We start from the raw sequence: 20,885 nt of genomic DNA, 5'->3' as shown, positions 1-20,885 counted from the left end.
CCTTCCTGGATCGCCACTAGCTCTGCTAGTACCAAACCCAGGAAGCAAGTCCTTCCATGCACACATTCTCCAGATCTCCAGCCAGCGTCTGCTTCAGAGGTGAACAGAGGGGTATATAGCCTGAAGTTGGGACCAGGGGTGAGTAAGTTAGCCATACGTATTAACATATTAAGCAGGCTAAGGTTTATGGCATGTTTATTACTACCCACGGTATAGAAATTTCTTTAGGGAAAACTGTTGTTTAGTGACCAGGATGTTAGAGACAGGAATTATTTTCTAAATGCTATATCCTGCCAAATCTAATAAATAAAATCTGTTTCTGAGGAGAACACGTTGTCTTTTTCCTCAGCTTAGGATCATGAAGTGAAGTGGAAGGTGAACTGGGAGTGTCCTTTTGCAGACAGGTCCCTGCACCCCTAAACCTGCTTACAGTACAGGACTTTGGTGAGGCCTGACTTGGAGTTCATATCTCAAAATGGATAGAGGCGGTCCAGAGAAGGGCAAGCAAAATGGTGTGGGGTCAGTATCGGAAGACATATGAGGAGAGGCTGAAGGATCTAAATATGTATACCCTGGAAGAGAAGAGGAACAGGGGTGATATGATACAGACATTCAGATACCTGAAAGGTTCTATTAATGCATGGACTTCAAACCCTTTCCGTCTGAAAGAAAACAATAGACCTAGGGGTCATGAATTGAAAGTCCATGGGGGGACAACTCAGAACACCAAGGTCAGAAATATTTCTTCATGGAGAGATTGGTGGATTCCTGGAATGCCTTCCCGGAGGAGATAGTGAGGATGAAACAGTCAAAGAATTCAAAGGACACGTGATAAACACTGTGGATCTCTAAAGGCTAGAGGATGGAAATGAGAAAAGCGTGCAGAGGGGTAACTTGCTGGTATGGTGGTTACTACCCTTATCAGAAGGCATGGAGATCATTACACTTAACCAATATGCCTTGACGATTCTAATTTAACTGCAACATTGTTCCCCACTTCAACGGCAGAGGAAAAGAGGAATAGGATCCAGACAATAACCAAGGGGGCTTGACTTCTATAATCTGAATACTAATACGCAGACATAAGGGAAAAAGTACAGGACTGCTTCTACGTCCAAGTCCATAAGCAAAACACAACAATCCACATTGTTTGAATTTTAAAGAAAGCTCATCGCCCAGTAAAAAAAAAAAGTTGCTAGATGAAATTTTTATGGGTATCATAAAACTTGGGGATAACTCCATGGAGCGACCATTACTGCCCTTGAGAGGGACATTGGAGTAAACTGCACAAATCAGAGAAATTTCTTTTTCACTCAACACACAATAAAGCTCTGGAATTTGTTGCCAGAGGATGTTGTTAGTGCAGTTAGTGTAGCTTGGTTCAAAAAAGGTTTGGATAAGTTCTTGGAGGAGAAGTCCATTAACGGCTATTAATCAAGTTTACTTAGGGAATAGCCACTGCTATTAATTGCATCAGTAGCATGGGATCTTCTTAGTGTTTGGGCAATTGCCAGGTTCTTGTGGCCTGGTTGGCCTCTGTTGGAAACAGCATTGGAGAAATTACTTACCTGATAATTTCGTTTTCCTTAGTGTAGACAGATGGACTCAGGACCAATGGGTATAGTATACTCCTGTTAGCAGTTGGAGACGGATCAGATTTCAATCTGATGTCAGCCCCTAGTACATATACCCCTGCAGGAAGTGCAGCTCCTCAGTATTCTTCCTTGCAAAGCATTGTGGATAGATGTGAATCGGTTATTTACTCTTTCGGATAGTAGAAAGACTAGGGGGCACTCCATGAAGTTAGCATGGGGCACATTTAAAACTAATCGGAGAAAGTTCTTTTTTACTCAACGCACAATTAAACTCTGGAATTTGTTGCCAGAGAATGTGGTTAGTGCAGTTAGTATAGCTGTGTTTAAAAAAGGATTGGATAAGTTCTTGGAGGAGAAGTCCATTACCTGCTATTAAGTTCACTTAGAGAATAGCCACTGCCATTAGCAATGGTTAAATGGAATAGACTTAGTTTTTGGGTACTTGCCAGGTTCTTATGGCCTGGATTGGCCACTGTTGGAAACAGGATGCTGGGCTTGATGGACCCTTGGTCTGACCCAGTATGGCATTTTCTTATGTTCTTATGATATATGTGTGACTGACTGATTGATTAACTTAATATGGTTAACTTAGATAACTTTTGTTAGAACGTTAAAAACTTGATTAACTTGAACTGGTTGGTTGACTACAGCTGGAGACCGCCAGTGTGCTCAACCGGAAAGCGTCGACACCCGGCAGGGTGGATGCCCTAGGTGAATGAAAGCATGGCTTACCCTTGATTCGTTGAAGGATCATGTATAATGGCAGCAGAGGGTGGGCTGCTGAGTCCATCTGTCTACACTAAGGAAAACAAAATTATCAGGTAAGTAATTTCTCCATTTCCTAGCGTGTAGCAGATGGACTCAGGACCAATGGGATGTATAAAAGCTACTCCCGAACTGGGTGGGAGGCTGCCCGTGGTCCACTTAGGATTGCCCTTGCAAATGCTGTCTCCTCCTGAGCCTGAACATCCAGACGGTAGAATCTGGAGAAGGTATGGATGGAGGACCACATTGCCGCCCTGCAGATCTCGGCAGGTGACAGCATTCTAGTTTCTGCCCAGGAAACCGCCTGGGCTCTGGTAGAATGGGCCTTGACCTGTAGAGGTGGTGGTTTTCCCGCTTCTACGTAGGCCGCCTTGATGACTTCCTTGATCCAGCGGGCAATGGTTGCCCGCGAGGTCGCTTCCCCTTGCCTCTTCCCGCTGTGAAGGACGAAAAGGTGGTCCGTCTTTTGTACTGGTTCCGACATCTCCAGATATCTGGATAGGAGTCTGCCGATGTCAAGATGGCGCAGACTACGGGCTTCTTCTGACTTCTTCAAGCCGTCCATCGTAGGTAGTGAGATGGTTTGGTTAAGGTGGAAGTGAGAGACCACTTTGGGGAGGAAGGAGGGAACCGTACACAGCTGAATGGTCCCCGGGGTGAGTCGGAGGAATGGCTCACGGCAGGACAGTGCCTGTAGCTCTGAGATGCAGCGGGCCGAGCACACGGCCAGCAAGAACACAGTCTTCAAGGTTAACAGACGGAGGGACAGGCCTCGGAAGGGTCTGAAGGCGGATCCCGCTAGGAATTCCAAGACGAGGTTGAGGTTCCACAGGGGCACTGGCCACTTTAGTGGTGGGCGAATGTGTTTGACTCCTTTCAGGAAGCGTGATACATCTGGGTGCGAGGCTATGCTGTCGTCCTCACTCCTGGAGCCGTAGCATGACAATGCGGCCACCTGTACCTTGATGGAGTTGAGGGACAGACCCTTCTGTAGTCCATTCTGTAAGAATTCCAGGATCACGGGAACTTTAGAGGAGCGTGGTTTGACATTGCGGTCTTCGCACCAGGCCTCAAAGACTCTCCAGATCCTTATGTATGTTAGAGATGTGGAGAACTTGCGTGCTCGGAGGAGAGTATCTATTACCGCCCCCGAGTATCCCCTCTTTCTCAGGCGGGCCCTCTCAATGGCCAGACCGTAAGAGAGAATTGAGCTGGATCCTCGTGGAGGATGGGACCTTGTTGTAGCAGGTCTCTGTGTGGAGGCAGGGGTAGGGGATTCCCTGCCAGTAGTCTTCTCATGTCTGCATACCAGGGTCATCTTGGCCAGTCCGAGGCCACCAGAAGAACTAGCCCCCTGTGCCACTGACTCTTGTGAATGATTGCGCCCAGCAAGGGCCACGGCGGAAAGGCGTATAGCAGGGTCCCCGGTGGCCAGGCCTGTACCAGGGCGTCGATCCCCTGGGACTGTGAATCTCGCCTGCGGCTGAAGTATCTGGGTACTTGAGCGTTGGATCTGTTCGCTAGAAGATCCATATCTGGAGTCCCCCACCGATTCACTATCATCTTGAAGGCTGTGGGTGACAGCTTCCATTCTCCTGGGTTTAGACTTTCCCTGCTGAGGAAGTCTGCCGTAGTGTTGTCCTTCCCGGTGATGTGGACGGCGGAGAAGTCCTGGAGATTTGCTTCCGCCCAGGCCATCAGAGGATCTATTTCTAAGGAGACCTGTTGGCTTCTGGTTCCGCCCTGCCGGTTGATGTAGGCCACCGTTGTGGCGTTGTCCGACATCACTCTGACCGCTTTGTCTCGAAGTCTGTGGGCAAACCGCAGGCAGGCTAATCTTACCGCCCGTGCTTCTAGGCGGTTGATGTTCCACCCCACCTCTTCACCGCCCTTGGGCGGTTAGCTCTTCGCAGTGTGCTCCCTACCCGTGTACACTGGCATCTGTGGTGAGCAGGGTCCAGGTTGGGGAGGATAGTCTTGATCCCCTGCTCATGTGGCTGGTCTGTAGCCACCACTGTAGCTGGGTCTGGACTGTGGCCGTAGTGGTAGGCGTACGGTGTAGTTCTGGGCTCGTGGACTCCACCGTGATAGAAGTGAGCGTTTCAGGGGCCTCATGTGGGCTCACGCCCATGGCACCACTTCCAGTGTGGATGACATTAGACCGAGGACTTGCAGGTAATCCCATGCTGTGGGACGGGAGGCGCTCAGTAAGGTCTGGAGCCGGTTCCACAGCTTTGATCTCCTCGTGTGGGTCAGGCTGACCTCGTCTTCCTTGGTGTCGAATCGGACTCCTAGGTATTCCAGCGACTGCGAGGGCTGAAGGGAGCTCTTGTTTGTGTTGACTACCCATCCTAGGCTTTCTACTAGAGTTATGACTCTGCTGGTTGCTTGGTGGCTTTCTTCCGGTGATTTTGCTCTGATTAGCCAATCGTCCAGGTAGGGATGAACGAGGATTCCTTCCTTCCTGAGAGTTGCCGCCACCACTACGATTACCTTGGTGAACGTCTGGGGGGCAGTGGCTAACCCGAAGGGTAGTGCCCGGAACTGGTAGTGTTGATTCAGGACCTTGAAGCGTAGGTAGCGCTGGTGTTCCTGATGAATTGGGATGTGTAAGTAGGCCTCCGACAGATCCAGGGATGTGAGGAACTCTCCTGGTTGTATTGCACGTATGACTGAACGTAGGGTTTCCATGCGGAAGCGTGGGATCCTTAGGTGTTGGTTGACCGACTTGAGGTCCAGGATGGGCCTGAATGTACCCTCTTTCTTGGGAACGATAAAGTAAATGGAGTAATGTCCAGTATTTATTTCCCATGTGGGTACCGGGGTTATGGCCTCGAGGGCCAGCAGTCTGGTCAGTGTAGCTTCCACCGCCGCCCTCTTGCGGGGGTCATGGCAGGGAGATTCCACGAACTTGTCCGGAGGGGTTCGAAAGAAGTCCAGGTAGTAGCCCTCTCGGATGATGGCTAGGACCCACTTGTCCGAAGTTATCTCGACCCATCTGCGGTAGAATAGGGTTAGCCTGCCCCCTATGGCTTCTTCCCTTGGATGGGTCGGCTGAATCTCATTGTGGGGTGCGGCTGGGGCCTGGACCAGAGCTGATTCCCCTCTTGTTGTGCTTGTTCCGAAAGGACTGTTACCTGCCCATAGGGTGGGGCGCTTGATAGTTGTTCTTGTAAGGGTTGAAGCGCTGTGAGCTTCTGCCTCTGGTGGACCTGGGGAAGGGACGCTGGATTCTCTTCGCCTTGTCCTCCAGCAGGCGAGGTAATGGGGAGTCGCCCCATTTGTTGGCCAGTTTCTCTAGTTCGCTGCCGAAGAGGAGGGATCCTTTGAAAGGCATTCTCGTGAGGCGTGTCTTGGAGGAGGCGTCAGCAGACCAATTTCGAAGCCAGAGTTGTCTCCTGGCTGCCACTGTGGATGACACTCCTCTGGCTGCTGTGCGCACTAAATCGGAGGCCGCATCAGTGAGGAATGATAGTGCTGATTCCATGTCTTCTCCCGGGATGTTGTTCCTGGCTTGGGATAAACAGGAACGTGTCACCACGGTGCAGCAGGCCGCAATCTGCAGGGACATGGCTGCCACCTCAAATGATTGTTTCAGTATGGCTTCCAGGCGTCGGTCGTGTGCATCCTTGAGCGCCGCTCCTCCCTCCACTGGGATGGTAGTGCGCTTAGTGACCACGCAAACTATGGCGTCCACTCTAGGGCACGCCAGAAGCTCCTTGGTCGCTGGGTCCAGGGGATACATGGCCGATAAGGCTCGGCCCCCTTTGAATGAGGACTCCGGCGCATTCCACTCCAGGTCAATTAGCTGTTGTGCCACCTGTAAGAGAGGAAAATGGTGAGACGTCTGTCGCAGGCCCTCCAGCAGGGGGTTCATTCTAGGTTCCCCCGAGGTGCCCTGGCTCGGTATGGCGATTTCCGATAGGCATTGGGATACAAGGTCCGTGAGCTCATCCTTTGAGAAGAAGCGTCTCATGGTTCGGTGTGGCTCTGTCCCCGAGGGAAGTTCCCCCTCCTCAAGGGGCTCGGCTTCCTCTTCGGAGAAGTCCGTGTCCCCGTAGGTGGGGCTTCTGGGTGGTGGGAGCCTGTGCCTAGGCCTCGAGGGTCCTGGGGCGTGAGGGTCTTCCGGAGGTGCATATGGCTGGTCCGCCCGGGGTTCAGTTTGCATCTTGACAAAGGCATGAATCTCTTTAAAGAACTCTACCCAAGAGATCGACGCTGGGTCTAAGTTGAGGGGCACCGGTTCCCTGAGGGACCCCGTTTGTGGGGTGGACTCACTGGGGCCTGCTAGGTTCGGGGTGCCCCCTGAGGAGCTAGCACTGGGCCCTGGGTGGGACTGGACTTGACCTGGATCTCCCAGGGCCTCCTCACAGTGTGCGCATAGGGCGTCGGCTTCCTCGCTCTGTGCGGCTCTGATGTGGCATGCTAGGCAGAGGCCTTGAGCTTTTATTCCTGTTTCTGGAGGTGCCATTTCTGTGGGCGTGTATGTTCTTATGCGCTCCATTGCGTCTGATATGGGCGCGCAGATGTGCGTCTAGCCGTAGATGAGCGCCTTGAAATGTGAGCGTAACTTATGCGCGTAATGTTTTATGTGTGCCTAAGATTATGCGCACAAATAATTTTTGTGCACTTAGCTTAATTTGTGCACTCGGATTGGACGGCGAGTGGCGCGGCGAACAGGGCCAAGATGGCGACGGCGAGCGTGTGGGCAATATGGCGACCTCCTCGGAGGGTCTCCAAGTGGGCAGACCCTGGAACGGCCGGGGCCTAGCCCTGCTAGGGCGGATCAAACCGGTGGCACAGATGCCGATCGCCGACCTGTGCTCTTCCTCGATCTTCGGAGACCGGATTAAGTAGAAGATTTCCACCTTACCTTGTCTTCGGCGCTTCCCAGTTTCGCTCCGGGTGGTCTCCGGCTGCGGGGGGAGAGGGCAAATACCTTCACCGCCACGCTCGAGGGGGTGCACCCGCTGCCTCTCAGCCGCGCCTGAGATCGGGGGCTAAGTCCTCGCCGCGATGCAGCCGCCAGACCGAGGCTGCCTCTACGCCGCGCCCGAGGGTTCGGGGGCTAGGTCCCTCCCGCGAATCGGCCACCGGACCGAGGCTCACCTCCGAGGGACCACGGAGATCACCTCGGGAAATTTAACTGGGGGAGGGACCCGAGGGTATCACCGCAAGAGTGCGGGGCTCATCTTCAGGTGGGTTTCTTCTTTAAATTTCTTTAATTTTCTTAAATTTTGGTCTAACGCTCTGAGAGCGTGCAGATAGTCCCTAACTACTATGGAGACGGAAAATACTGAGGAGCTGCACTTCCTGCAGGGGTATATGTACTAGGGGCTGACATCAGATTGAAATCTGATCCATCTCCAACTGCTAACAGGAGTACACTATACCCATTAGTCCTGAGTCCATTTACTACATGCTAGGAAAGCTGGGCTTGATGGACCCTTGGTCTGACCCAGCATGGCAATTTCTTATGTTCTTACTACCTTAAGAAGCTTGCTGGGCAGACTGGATGGACCATTTGGTCCTTTTCTGCCATCTTTTCTATGTTTCACTTTTCAAGAGCCAGGTCATGAGACAAAAATAATCCACCTGATCCAAGGAAATGGGACCCTTTCGAAGATCGAGAATATGACTGGGCCACAACAGATATTCCATCTTGAGACTTAACAGGTCCACAAACCATGGGTGTCTGGGCTATTCTGGAGCCTCCAGAATCACCAAGCCTAAATGCCTCTCTATCCACCCCAGAACTCTGCCTATAAGAAGCCAAGGAGGGAACGCATAAAGCAGAATCTGAAAGGCCATAGCTGAGAAATGACGTCCAACTGAAGACTTCCCCACCTGGCTCCAATTTGAGCGACCACTTTCTCCACCATCTCCCATTCCCCAGGGTCTAGTCTGAGACTGCTCAAAAAAAAAAACTACCTACACATTTTATACCCCAGCAATATGAGATACTGACAAATCTTTAAATTGCTACATCTGTTGAATTAACATTTCCACTTCCAAGGCAACCACTGGACTCTTGGAGGTCAATATTTAAAGTCATTTAGACTAATAACTTGCAGGTTATCCATCTAAATGCTAAGTTTTTGGATACTGAGTCCCTAATCCAATTACAGTTCGGTGGATAAGTCATTATCCAGCTAAAATTTAGCCAGATTAAAAAAAGAGGCATTCCAAGGAGGAATTAAGTTATCCACCTTACTTTGCAGATTTTTTTTTTTTAAACTATAACCAGCTAAGTTACCTGTATAACTTTAGACCTGCTTAAGAACAAATTTAAATTTATCTGGCCTTTTATGGCTAGATAACTTGCTATTTAAATGGATGTCTTCAAAAGATATTGGGTTAAGTAGCACAGTTTAAAACAACCAAAAAAAAAAAAGATGTCAACAGGCCTGCAGCCTGATCTCCCTTCCTCTCAAAATTTCCAATAAGGCTCTGTAGGGCTGTGGAACCTCTATTCTTCCTAAATTAGCAACCATGTCTCATTATTCAGATCAGGGGCACACACCCCCTCACACACACCCCACTGTCCCAAATCTCTAAATATATTTAAAGTAAAGCTGCCCTCTTCCAGATTCTCCATTCACCCTCAGTGTCAATCCCCGAAGACCCCTTCTCCTCCACCAGACTCCCACGGCTCCTGAGCTGCTTCTGTCAGGGTAGTGCTGGAAATAAGAAAATACCTGCAGTACCTGAATTTAATCCATTTTGAAGTGCCTGAAAAAGCAGAATATAAATTAAATAAGTAAGCATCTGCCATAAGAACATAAGAAATTGTCATGCTGTGTCAGACCAAGGGTCCATCAAGCCCAGCATCCTGTTTCCAACAGAGGCCAAACCAGGCAATTACCCAAACACCAAGAAGATCCCATGCTACTGATGCAATTAATAGCAGTCAATGGACTCCTCCTCCAAGAACTTATCCAAACCTTTTTTGAACCCAGCTACACTAACTGCACTAACCACCTTCATATTGCCTGACAGAACTCTCATTGTCTGGCCTCTGACCAGAAGCTGAAAAAATTGCAAGGTATTCCACGCATTAAGAAAGGTAGAAGGAAGGTCAAATGATTGCCAGCATGGCTAAAAGTAAGGTGAATGAGGCTATTTTAGCTAAAAGATCTTCATTCAAAAATTGGAAGAAGGATCCATCAGAAGAAAATAGGATAAAGCATAAGCATTGGCAAGATAAATGTAAGACATTGATAAGACAGGCTAAGAGTGAATTTGAAAATAAGCTGGCCGTAGAGGCAAAAACAAATAACTTTTAAAAATATATCCAAAGCAGAAAGCCTGAAAGGGAGTCAGTTGGACCATTAGATGATCAAGGGGTTAAAGGGATACTTAGGGAAGATAAGTCCATCGCGGAAAGACTAAACAAATTCTTTGCTTCAGTGTTTACTGAAGAGGATGTTAGGGAGATACTGGTTACAGAAACAGTTTAAGGGTGACGATTCAGATGAACTGAACCAAATCACGGTGAACCTGGAAGACGTGGTAGGCCAGACCTACAAACTGAAGAGTAGTAAATCACCTGGACCGAATGGTATACACCCCAGGGTTCTGAAAGAACTAAAAAATTAAGTTTCAGATCTATTTCAATTAATTTGTAATCTACATTAAAATCATCCGTTGTTCCTGAAGACTGGAAGGTGGCCAAAGTAACCCCGATATTTAAAAAGGGCTCCAGGGGTATTGCAGGAAACTATAGACCGGTGAGCCTGTCTTCATTGCCGGGAAAAACCATGGAAACTGTTATAAAGAATAAAATCACAAAAAATTTAAATAGACATGGTTTAATGGGACACAGCCAGCATGGATTTACCCAAGGGAAGTCTTGCCTCACAAATCTCCTACATTTTATTTTGAAGGCGTGAATAAACATGTGGACAAAGGTGAACCAGTAGATGTAGTGTTTTTGGATTTTCAGAAGGTATTCGACAAAGTCCCTCATGAGAGACCTCTAAGAAAACTAAAAAGTCATGGGATAGGAAGTGATGTCCTTTTCTGGATTGCAAACTGGTTAAAAGAAGAGAAACAGAGAGAAGGATTAAATGGTCTGTTTTCACAGTGGGAAAAGTTAAACAGTGGAATGCTTCAGGGATCTGTACTTGGACCGGTGCTTTTTAATATATTTATAAATAATATGGAAAGGGGTATGATGAGTGAGGTGATCAAATTTGTGGAGGACATAAAATTATGCAGAGTAATTAAATCTCAAGCAGATTGTGATAAATCGCAGGACCACCTTGTGAAACTGGAAGATTGGGCTTTCAAATGGCAGATGAAATTTTATGTCGACAAGTGCAAGGTGTTGCATATAGGGAAAAATAACCCTTGCTGCAGTTACACAATGTTAGGTTATATCTTAGGAGTTACCACCTAGGAAAGATCTAGGCATCATAGTGGATAATATATTGAAACTATCAGTTCCATGTGTTGTGGCGGTCAAAAAAAAGCAAATAATGTTAGGAATTATTAGGAAGGGAATAGCAAATAAAATGGTGAGACCGCATCTTGAAAACTGTATGCAATTCTGGTTGCCTCATCTCAAAGAAGATATAGTTGCACTGGAGAACGTGCAGAGAAGGGTGACCAAAATAAGGGGCATGGAACAACTCCCCTATGCGGAAAGGCTAAATAAGTTAGGACTGTTCAGTTTGGAAAAGAGACAACTGAGGTGGGATATGATAGAGGTCTACAAAATCATGAAAGGACTTGAACAGGTTAATGTAAATCAGTTATTTACTCTCTCAGATAATAGAAGGACTAGGGGGCACTCCATGAAGTTAGCAAGTAGCGTTTTTAAAACAAATCGAAGAAAATTCTTTTTCACTCAGCACATAGTTCAACTCACTGCCAGAGGATGTGATTATGGCAGATAGTGTAACTGGGTTTAAAAAAGGTTTGGATAAGTTCCTAGAGGAAAAATCCATAATGGAGAAATTACTTACCTGATAATTTTGTTTTCCTTAGTGTAGACAGATGGACTCAGGACCAGTGGGTTATGTGCTCTTCTGCTAGCAGATGGGAGACTGAGTCAGATTTCAAAGCTGACGTCCCTCTAGATATACCCCTGCAGTAACCTCAGCTCTTCAGTATTCTCTTCAAAAAGCCATTGTGGATATATCTTTGCTTAAATAACTTGATTAAAACTTACTAAACTTGATTGAACTGATTCCAAAAACTGGAGACCGCCAGTGCACTCAATCAATTAACGCCGACACCGGACAAACTGTGGGTGTCTTGAACTAGGGGTAGGCAACAGCTTACCCATATTTGCTTAGTCTCGAGGTTTGCTTTCTGAGGTCCTCCTTCTCTGGGGCAGCCATGGGTGGGATGAGTCCATCTGTCTACACTAAGGGGTAGATTTTCAGACGAGCGCGAATAGCCTACTTTTGTTTGCGCTCCAGGCGCAAACAAAAGTACGCTGGATTTTAGTAGATACGCGCGTAGTCGCGCGTATCGGCTAAAATCCTGGATCGGCGCGCGCAAGGCTATCGATTTCGTATAGCCTGCGCGCGCCGAGCCGCGCAGCCTACCCCCGTTCCCTCCTAGGCCGCTCCGAAATCGGAGCGGCCTAGAAGGGAACTTTCCTTTGCCCTCCCCTCACCTTCCCCTCCCTTCCCCTACCTAACCCACCCGCCCGGCCCTGTCTAAACCCCCATCCTACCTTTGTCGGGGGATTTACGCCTCCCGGAGGGAGGCGTAAATCCCCGCGCGCGAGCGGGACTCCTGCGCGCCGGGCCGCGACCTGGGGGCGGGTACGGAGGGCGCGGCCACGCCCCCGGACCGCCCCGGGCCGTAGCCACGCCCCCGTACCCGCCCCCAAAACGCTGCCGACACGCCCCCGCAACGCCGCGCGCTCCGGCCCCACCCCCGACACGCCTCCCGACACGCCCACTCCAAAAACCCCGGGACTTACGCGAGTCCCGGGGTTCTGCGCGCGCCGGTGAGCCTATGTAAAATAGGCTCACCGGCGCGCAGGGCCCTGCTCGCGTAAATCCGCCCGGTTTTGGGCGGATTTACGCGAGCAGGGCTCTGAAAATCCGCCCCCAAGGAAAATGAAATTATTAGGTAAGCAATTTCTCCATTTCCTAGCGTGTAGCCAGATGGACTCAGGACCAGCGGGATGTACAAAAGCTACTCCTGGGCAGGGCAGGAAGCTGCCCATGGCCCACTTAGTACTGCCCTTGCGAAGGCTGCATCTTCTCAGGCCTGAACATCCAGGCGGTAGAACCTGGAGGAGGTGTGTAGGGAGGACCACATCGCCGTCCGACAGAGCTCGGCGGGCGACAGCAGCTTGGTTTCTGCCCAAGAAACTGCCTGGGCCCTAGTCGAATGAGCCTTAACCTGCAGTGGTAAGGGCTTTCCTGCCTCCATATAGGTTGCCTTGATTACTTCCTTGATCCAGTGGACTATGGTCGCCCACGAGGCCACTTCTCCTTGCTTCTTCCCGCTGTGAAGAACAAACAAGCGATCCGTTTTGCGCACCGGTTCTGATCTTTCCAGGTATCGCACCAGGAGCCTGCCAGCATTTAGATGGTGAAGAAGGCATGAGTCTTCAGAGTTCTTATGTTCATCCGGGGATGGTAGGGAGATAGCTTGGTTCAAATGAAACTCGGAAACCACTTTCGGTAGGAAAGAGGGGTCTTGCGCAGCTGTATGGTTCCAGGAGTAAACCTAAGGAATGATTCCCGACAGGATAGTGGCTGTAGTTCAGAGATGTGACGAGCTGAACATATTGCCACCAGGAATACCGTCTTCAATGTTAAGAAGTGTAGTGGCAGACTGCGCGTTGGTTTGAAGGAAGCCCCTGCTAGGAAGTCTAATACCAGATTGAGGTTCCATAGGCGCACCGGCCACTTTAGGGGTGGCCGAAGTTGCTTAACCCCTTTTAGGATGAGCTGATAGACTGATTCAGTTCACTTCGGCTCTGAAGCAGGAGAGAGCTGCCACTTGGACCTTGAGGGAGATGAGTGACAACCCCTTCTTCATACCGTCCTGTAGGAACCCCACAATTATGGGGATCTTGGCCGTCCGTGGGAGTATCCCGCGTTCCTCACACCAGGCTTCGAATATTCTCCAGATCCGTATGTATGCCAGAGATGTTGAGAACTTGTGCGCGTGGAGCAGGGTGTCAATCACAGCCTTCGAATAACCACGCTTCTTCAGGCGAGTTCTCTCAAGGGCCAGACCGTAAGAGAGAATCGAGATGGATCTTCGTGAAGAATCGGGCCCTGCTGGAGAAGGTCCCTGTGTGAAGGTAGGCACAGAAGGCTTCCCGCAAGGAGTCTTTGTATGTCTGCCTACCATGGGCGTCTTGGCCAATTCGGGGCCACAAGTAGAACTAGTCCCCTGTGCTGTTCTATCTTGTGGATGACCTTGCCCAGTAGTGGCCATGGAGGGAAGGTGTACAGTAAGTCCTCCTCTGGCCAGGTCTGGACGAGAGCGTCGATCCCTTGGGAGTGTGGCTCTCGTCTGCGGCTGAAGAACCTGGGGACTTGGGCACTAAGGGAGGTGGCCAGTAAGTCCATGGCTGGGAGGTCCCAGCGATTTACTATCAGTTGGAAGGCTGTAGTCAACAGCATCCATTCCCCCAGATCCAGGCTCTCTGTACTGAGGAAGTCTGCTGAGATGTTGTCTTTTCCTGCGATGTGGGAGGCCAAGATCCCTTGTAGGTTTATCTGCACCCATGCCATGAGAAGGTCTATTTCCAGAGACACCTGCTGGCTCCTGGTTCCTCCCTGGCGGTTGATGTAGGCAACCGTTGTAGCGTTGTCCGACATTACTCAAATCGCTTTGCCTCGGAGTCTGTGGCTGAATCACTGGCACGCTAGCCTGACTGCTTGAGCTTCCAGGCAGTTTATGTTCCATCCCGTCTCTTCCTTGCTCCATTGTCCCTGGGCCGTCAGTTCCTGACAGTGGGCTTCCCACCCTCGCAGGCTCACATCCGTGGTGAGCAAGATCCAGTTCAGTGGGGATAGGCTTACTCCTCTGCTTAGCCGGTCTTCCTGTAGCCACCACTGAAGCTGAGAACGTACCTCTGCTGGTAGTTGGAGGTGAATTGGGTAGTCCTGGGACAGTGGGTTCCAGCGTGACAGTAAGGATCACTGGCGTGGTCGCATATGGTACCTTGCCCACAGAACAACCTCCAGGGTTGATGCCATGAGGCCAAGGACTTGAAGATAGTCCCACACCTTGGAGTATGCATTGGTCATCAATCGTCGTAATTGTCCCATCAGCTTCCTTCTCCTCAGGGGAGGGAGGAAGACTGTTTTGTTTGGTGTCGAAACAGGCCCCCAGGTACTCTAGAGACTGAGAGGGCTGCAGATTGCTCTTGACCGTGTTCACGACCCAACTGAGCTCCTGCAGTAGGGTTCTTGACTCTGGGGTCACCTGCTAGCTCTCTTCTGAAGACTTCGCCCTGATCAGCCAGTCATCCAGATAAGGGTGTACCAAAATCCCTTCCTTCCTCAGTGTTGCCACCACGACCACCATAATTTTGGAGAATGTTCTGGGGGTGGTTGCTAGGCCGAAGGGTAGCGCTCAGAACTGGTAATGGTGGCCCAGTATAGCAAAGCATAGAAAACGCTGGTAATCTTGATGGACTGGAATGTGAAGGTAGGCTTCGGAGAGGTTCAGGGAGGTTAGGAACTCTCCTGGTGTACTGCCATTATTACGGAGCGAAGAGACTCTATGCGGAAGTGTAGTATCCGCAGATGACAGCTGACGTTCTTGAGATCCAGGATGGGTCGGAATGTTCCTTCTTTCTTGGGAACGATAAAATAGATGGAATATCTCCCCATATTTTGTTGGGGCGTAGGAACCGGAGTTATTGCCTTCAGGCTGAGTAGTCTTGTTAGAGTGGCTTCCACTGCCAGTCTATTGGTGTGGGAGTGGCAGGGTGACATCATAAATTTGTCCCGAGGGATTCTCCTGAACTCCAGAGAGTAGCCTTCTCGAATGATGTTTAGCACCCATTTGTCAGACGTGATCTCGACCCATCATTGATAGAAGAGGGAAAGTCAACCCCCTATTTCCTCTTCCCAAGGATGGGTCGTTCCATTCTCATTGGGGAGTACAGCTGGAGCCTGCCCCTGGGCCTGTTCCTCTCTTGGTTTGTCGGTTCCGAAAGGGCTGAGACCTTCCTAAGGGATGAGGTGACTTGAATTGCGAGTTTCTGTAGGGGCAAAAGCGTTGAGAGCCTCTGCCCCTAGTTCTTTTGGGGGAGGGGTGCTGGGATATTTTGCCCCTGTCCTCCGGTAGCCGAGGCACTGGAGATTTGCCCCACTCACTGGCTAACTTCTCCAATTCACTTCCGAATAAGAGATCCTTTAAAGGGCATCCTTGTGAGATTCGCTTTAGAGGTCGCGTCCGCAGACCAATTCCTCAACCATAACTGTCTTCTGGCCACCAATACGAGGCTACTCCTCTGGCTGAGGCCCGCATCAGATCTGAGCTTACGTCTGCCAGAAAGGCTGCTGCCAGTTCAATCGTTTCACCGGTATATGTTCCTGAGTTGTTTGCCTCTCTCGAGAGGAGCAAACAGGAACGTGCCACCAGTGCGTAGCAAGAAGCAATCTGTAGTGTCATTGCTGTTGCGTCGAAGGCCTGCTTAAGGATGGATTCTAATCGTCTATCTTGAGTATCCTTCAATGCCGCTCCTTCCTCAACGGGAATGGTTGTTCGCTTTAAGATGGCCCAGACCATGGCGTCCACTTTTGGAAAACGCAGGCGTTCCTTGGTCGCTGGTTCCAGAGGGTATAAGGCTTCCAAGGCCCGACCTCCTTTAAAAGCTGGCCTCCACATCCTACTCCAGGTCGATGTGTTCCTGGATGGCTTCCATCATTGGGAAGTAGCATGAGGCTTTACACAGGGACACCAAGATGGGGTTCTTCTTTGGTTCCACCATAGGGTCCCGTGCCTGGAATACCCAGAGCCTTCAGAGTCTGGGAAACAAGGGCCGGTAATTCATCCCTGTGGAAGAAGTGAAGCATGGTTCGGTATGGTTCCAGGCCTGGAGGGATTTCTCCTTCTTCCAGGAAGCCGCCATCATCATCTGAGGTGTCCAGGTCCCTGTCCAGGAAATTCTTGGTTAGGCGAGGCATGTCTTGAGGCATCCGAGCAAGGCCCGGAGGATCTTGTGCTTCCGGCAGGGGTTGAACCCAGGTCACAGCTGGGGCTGATTTCGCCTGAACGAAGGCTTGCAGTCTTTGAAAAAATTCCAACCAGGAGAAGGTCCCTGGGTCCATGTTAATCCCAGGTGGAGTCGGAGTAGGAGCCCTCCTGTGGGGAAGCCATTTTGGAGTTGCATAGGTCCGGGGTGCTATCGAATGTAGTAGTTCCGGACCCATCCTCAGACAGTAAGGGACCAGGCTTTGGTCCCCCCCTGGGCTTCTTCGCAATGACGACACAAGTGGGACTCCAGATCAGGCTGTGTGGCTCTGATGTGGCAGGCTGTGCAAAGAGAGTGCCTTCTGGGCTTTTTGGACGCCGGTGCCATTGCCTCTATTCAATGTGCACGTAGTTATACATGTGAGCACAATTCATGCGTGTAGTTGTAAGTGTGGCTGTGCAAGTAGTTATGCGTGCGGTGTGCGCGTGGTTATGCACGCAGCTGTGCGTGCATCTATATTGGATACGCACAAGTTGGGAGCACTGGCCGTCCAGCCTGCCCGCGTGAATCGCCGGTCGAGAAGGGAAGATGGCGCCGACACCCCCGTGCATAAGATGGCGCCCCCGAGGGTCTTCACGTGCCTGGACCCCTGCACCAGATCGGGGCCTAGCCCAACCAAGGCTGCTCAACCCGATCGGCACTCCCTTTTTACCTCGTCGGAAGAAGAGAGGGATCGGTACGGCAATCCAAGCCCCGGAGACCAGAGACCTGAATTTAAAGTTTTCTGCTTACCTGTTCTCGGCACTTACCGATCGTGTGCTGGACGGTCTCCAGCTACGGGGGTTTTACCTTCACTGCCGCACTCTGTTGTGCACCCGCTGCCTTTCAGCCACTCTGGGGGCTAAGTCCACACCAGGAACCGGCTACCGGATCAAGGCACACCTCTGAGGGATACTGAAATCACCTCAGGAATTCGACTGGGGGAGGGACCCTTAGGTATCACCGCAGGAAAGCGGCGCTCAATCTTCTGTAAGGTAAAAAACTAACACTATTCTAGTGTGTGGGATAGTGTCCGCATCTGCTAGGAGATGGACAGATACTGAAGAGCTGAGGGTACTGCAGGGGTATATCTAGAGTGACGTCAGCTTTGAAATCTGACTCCGTCTCCCATCTGCTAGCAGAAGAGCACATAACCCACTGGTCCTGAGTCCATCTGGCTACATGCTAGGAAACCTTCTATTATTTATAAGCAATAGTAGTTTGAGATCTATTTAATGTTTGGGTACTTGCAAGGTACTTGTGGCTTGGATTGGCCACTGTTGGAAACTGGATGCTGGGCTGATGGACCCATCTGACCCAGTATGGCATATCTTATGTTATGTTCCTGATCACACTGGTCTCCAAATGACTGATGGACCAGAAGTTTCCGTCAAGATCCATTGAATCTGCCATTCACGTTTGGCAGATGGCTCCCCATCTGCTCAGACTGGCATCCTTGGTCACTCTCTAACTCTACACGCATGGATAGACTGTCCTGCAAGAGCCACCAGGAAAAACTTGTCCTGACTTCCCCTTGAAGAGGCAACCTGATTTCCTAATTCTGTGACTGAGGATTCATTGAGAGAGTAGAGCCTTCTATACAAGTCTCTTATGAGCCTGTACCCAAAGGACCAGGTCAAATGTGGGCTCCATAGATCCCAGCAACTAAAGACAATCTTAAACCCTAGGAATTTTCGAGCACAGCAATCAACAAAGCTGGTCTTGGAGCGTCAAACTTCTTTCCACTGTAAAAATAAACTTTCCCCATCTACTTTTCGAAACAAGTACCTAGATATGCCAGGATCTGGGAAGGCACCAGTTTGCTCTTTGCAAAACTGACCAAGAGGCCAAGACTCTGCAACAGGAGAACCACCCTGTATACCAAGCGGATTTCCCCCCAATTAGCCAATCATCCAAGAAAGGATGCACCATTATACCATCTCTGCAGAGAGCTGCTGCTATGACCATCATTATCTTGAAAAACGTGCGAGGAGCTGTCACCAGGCCAAATGTTAACTCTTGAAACTACAAATGGCTACCTAGCATTGGAAACCTGAGAAACTGTTATTGGTCCTTCCGAATAGAAGTGTAAATAGACCTCAGTAAGATCCAGCGACACCAAACGTTTTCCTTTCTTGACCTATGCAATGACAGAACCGAGAGTCTCCTTAAGAAAATGGGGCACCCCAAAAGACTGAGACTTACCAGGACAATGACACTGTGAAGCAGAACTCTTTCTCGGGCAATAATGTCTGGTTTTCCAGAACTTCTGCTTACTGAGAAAGGCCTTGAAGGGCACTTAGGTTTATCCTCTGGCAACTTATGAGTATGAAGAGTCATCAGGTGCTTCATCAGCTTCTCAAATCCTCCACTAAAAGAAGTCTCCATCAAAAGGGGAGGTTACCAAGTTGGGATTTGGACCACAAATCCACTGCCTTGTTGCACAACCAAAGAAGGCACAGAGCAGACACAGAGCAGACACTGAAGGACACTGTTTCTAGCCACTGTGTGCAGTAAATCATATATAGTATCTGCAAAAAAGGTTAGACCAGATTCCAGGCATTCCACATTTTGCTCTGAAAGTATTTCTTCAGAATCTGCTACTTGGATCTGCTGGACCCAATGCAAACACACCTGAGTCATAAAACTACTACACACAGTCGCCCAGAAGGCCAATGCAGAAATCTCAAAAATCCTTTTGGGAAGTCGTTTCATCTTCCTGTCCTGAGAATGCTTCAGAGCAGTACCACCCTGTACAGGGATAGTGGTCTTTACTTATTTATTTATTAATTATTTGGTTTATGATCTGCCTTTCAGGCACTGCAAAGTGAATTATATTCAGGAACAGTGGTCAACAACTTTGGGCACTCCAAGGCATCCTCCAGAAGAGGATACAAATTAGTCATGGCTCAGCCCACCCTCAGGCCAGCCTCCAGAGTATCCCATTCTATAAAAACTAAAGCGATAATCGTGCAATGAAACAGAGAGGCCTTAGCAGGACCCCTAAGTCCCTCCAAAGTAGGGAGGGACTTATGTCTCCTTCCTCTGCTGGTTCAACTCCCTTTTCTTTGATTTTTACTTACACAAGAGCCTGATACAGCATGGTGAACAATCATCCCTTTGAAGAAAAAAAAAAAAAGAGACATACCACCTTCAGGTCATCCCCCTCAACTATAGGGATTTCTCCCTCCTCTAAAGGCTTCCCATCCTCATCCCCATCCTAAGGGAGATCCACAGGCAGATCCTTTGAAACCAGAGTCCAAACCCAAATCCAGCTCAGCCTCCAGTCTCCTTTTCTTAGGACAGGATGGGGATACAGGCACCTTTTTGCCAGACCTGATGGAACTAGCCTCTTAATTTAAGAATGTCTTATGCATAATTAAAACATAATCAGAGAAAGATCTGCAGCTTCCGCTTCCTCAAAATCTTGTATGTCAGAAGCCCCCCCTCCCCCATCTCCTCAGACCCCTTACCACTCCAGCAGCAGAGGTCAGAACTGGGGGACTGCAGCAGCTTCACTGGAGAAACACTGCACCATGGGGGAAGAGGACAAAATGGCTGCTATTCCCACCCTGTTGCACTCTACAGCAGAGCCCGACTCAGCTTCCAATTGCTGCTGAACCTCTGCGGTACATAATATTATAAATTCACCAAGAGAAGCACATGAATCATTGAATCATATTATTTCGTATTGTGTTCATGATCTTCATATACTGAGTCATTGACTGCATTCATTTGTCAGAGTGACTGACATTTAGTTTCAAAGCATCATGTGATATAGGACATACGCAGTTTTTAAAAAATATTTAAGATCAGATAAAACTACTTATCTGTTAGAAGAGAACAATTTTCTGTAGTCTCTTCAATAAAGGCCCAACACTGTGGTAGTGTTTTACTTATTTGCATCGGGGCACATAAAGAAGCTGGTGTTAATGAAATCGTGCTCAGCTAAGGTTTAATTCAGACGCTAAAGGAAATAATTGATAGCGTATTACACGGTGATAGCATTTTATAATATATTCCTCAAAGGACACTTGTGCAGACATAATAGTTTAAGCTCATTTTTGCTATTCTTTAATTCTAGCTAACATCGATGTTATGATATATAATTCTGACAGGTTGCTTTTAGCATCGCCATTTTAATGAGTCATCCATGGACAGAGTCACCTTGTTTAAAGGGAAAAAATGGCAGGAGTGTATTGGCTGATCTTGCAATGATAGTAAGATTGCTCCTATATTAAAGGAATTACTTGTGGAATATACCAAGCTATGTATGTATAGAAGAACTATAAAGTGTGCCGGTCTACAGATTCATTTAATCCATCTGGGAAGACTGTGTTCAGTTTAAAAAT

The 20,885-nt window shown here is 49.2% G+C and overlaps 1 protein-coding gene across 1 annotated transcript in view; it reads right to left on the bottom strand.

The window, feature by feature from the left end:
- TM9SF4 (transmembrane 9 superfamily member 4) overlaps nucleotides 1-20,885 on the bottom strand; it is a 211,675-nt gene that overhangs the window by 171,475 nt on the left and 19,315 nt on the right.

Source organism: Rhinatrema bivittatum, chromosome 8 (genome assembly GCF_901001135.1).
Source record: "Rhinatrema bivittatum chromosome 8, aRhiBiv1.1, whole genome shotgun sequence".
In the NCBI taxonomy this organism is placed as follows: Eukaryota; Metazoa; Chordata; class Amphibia; order Gymnophiona; family Rhinatrematidae; genus Rhinatrema; species Rhinatrema bivittatum.
The sequence above is the reverse complement of the archived record's forward strand: the minus strand, read 5'-3'. Positions and strand labels throughout refer to the sequence as shown.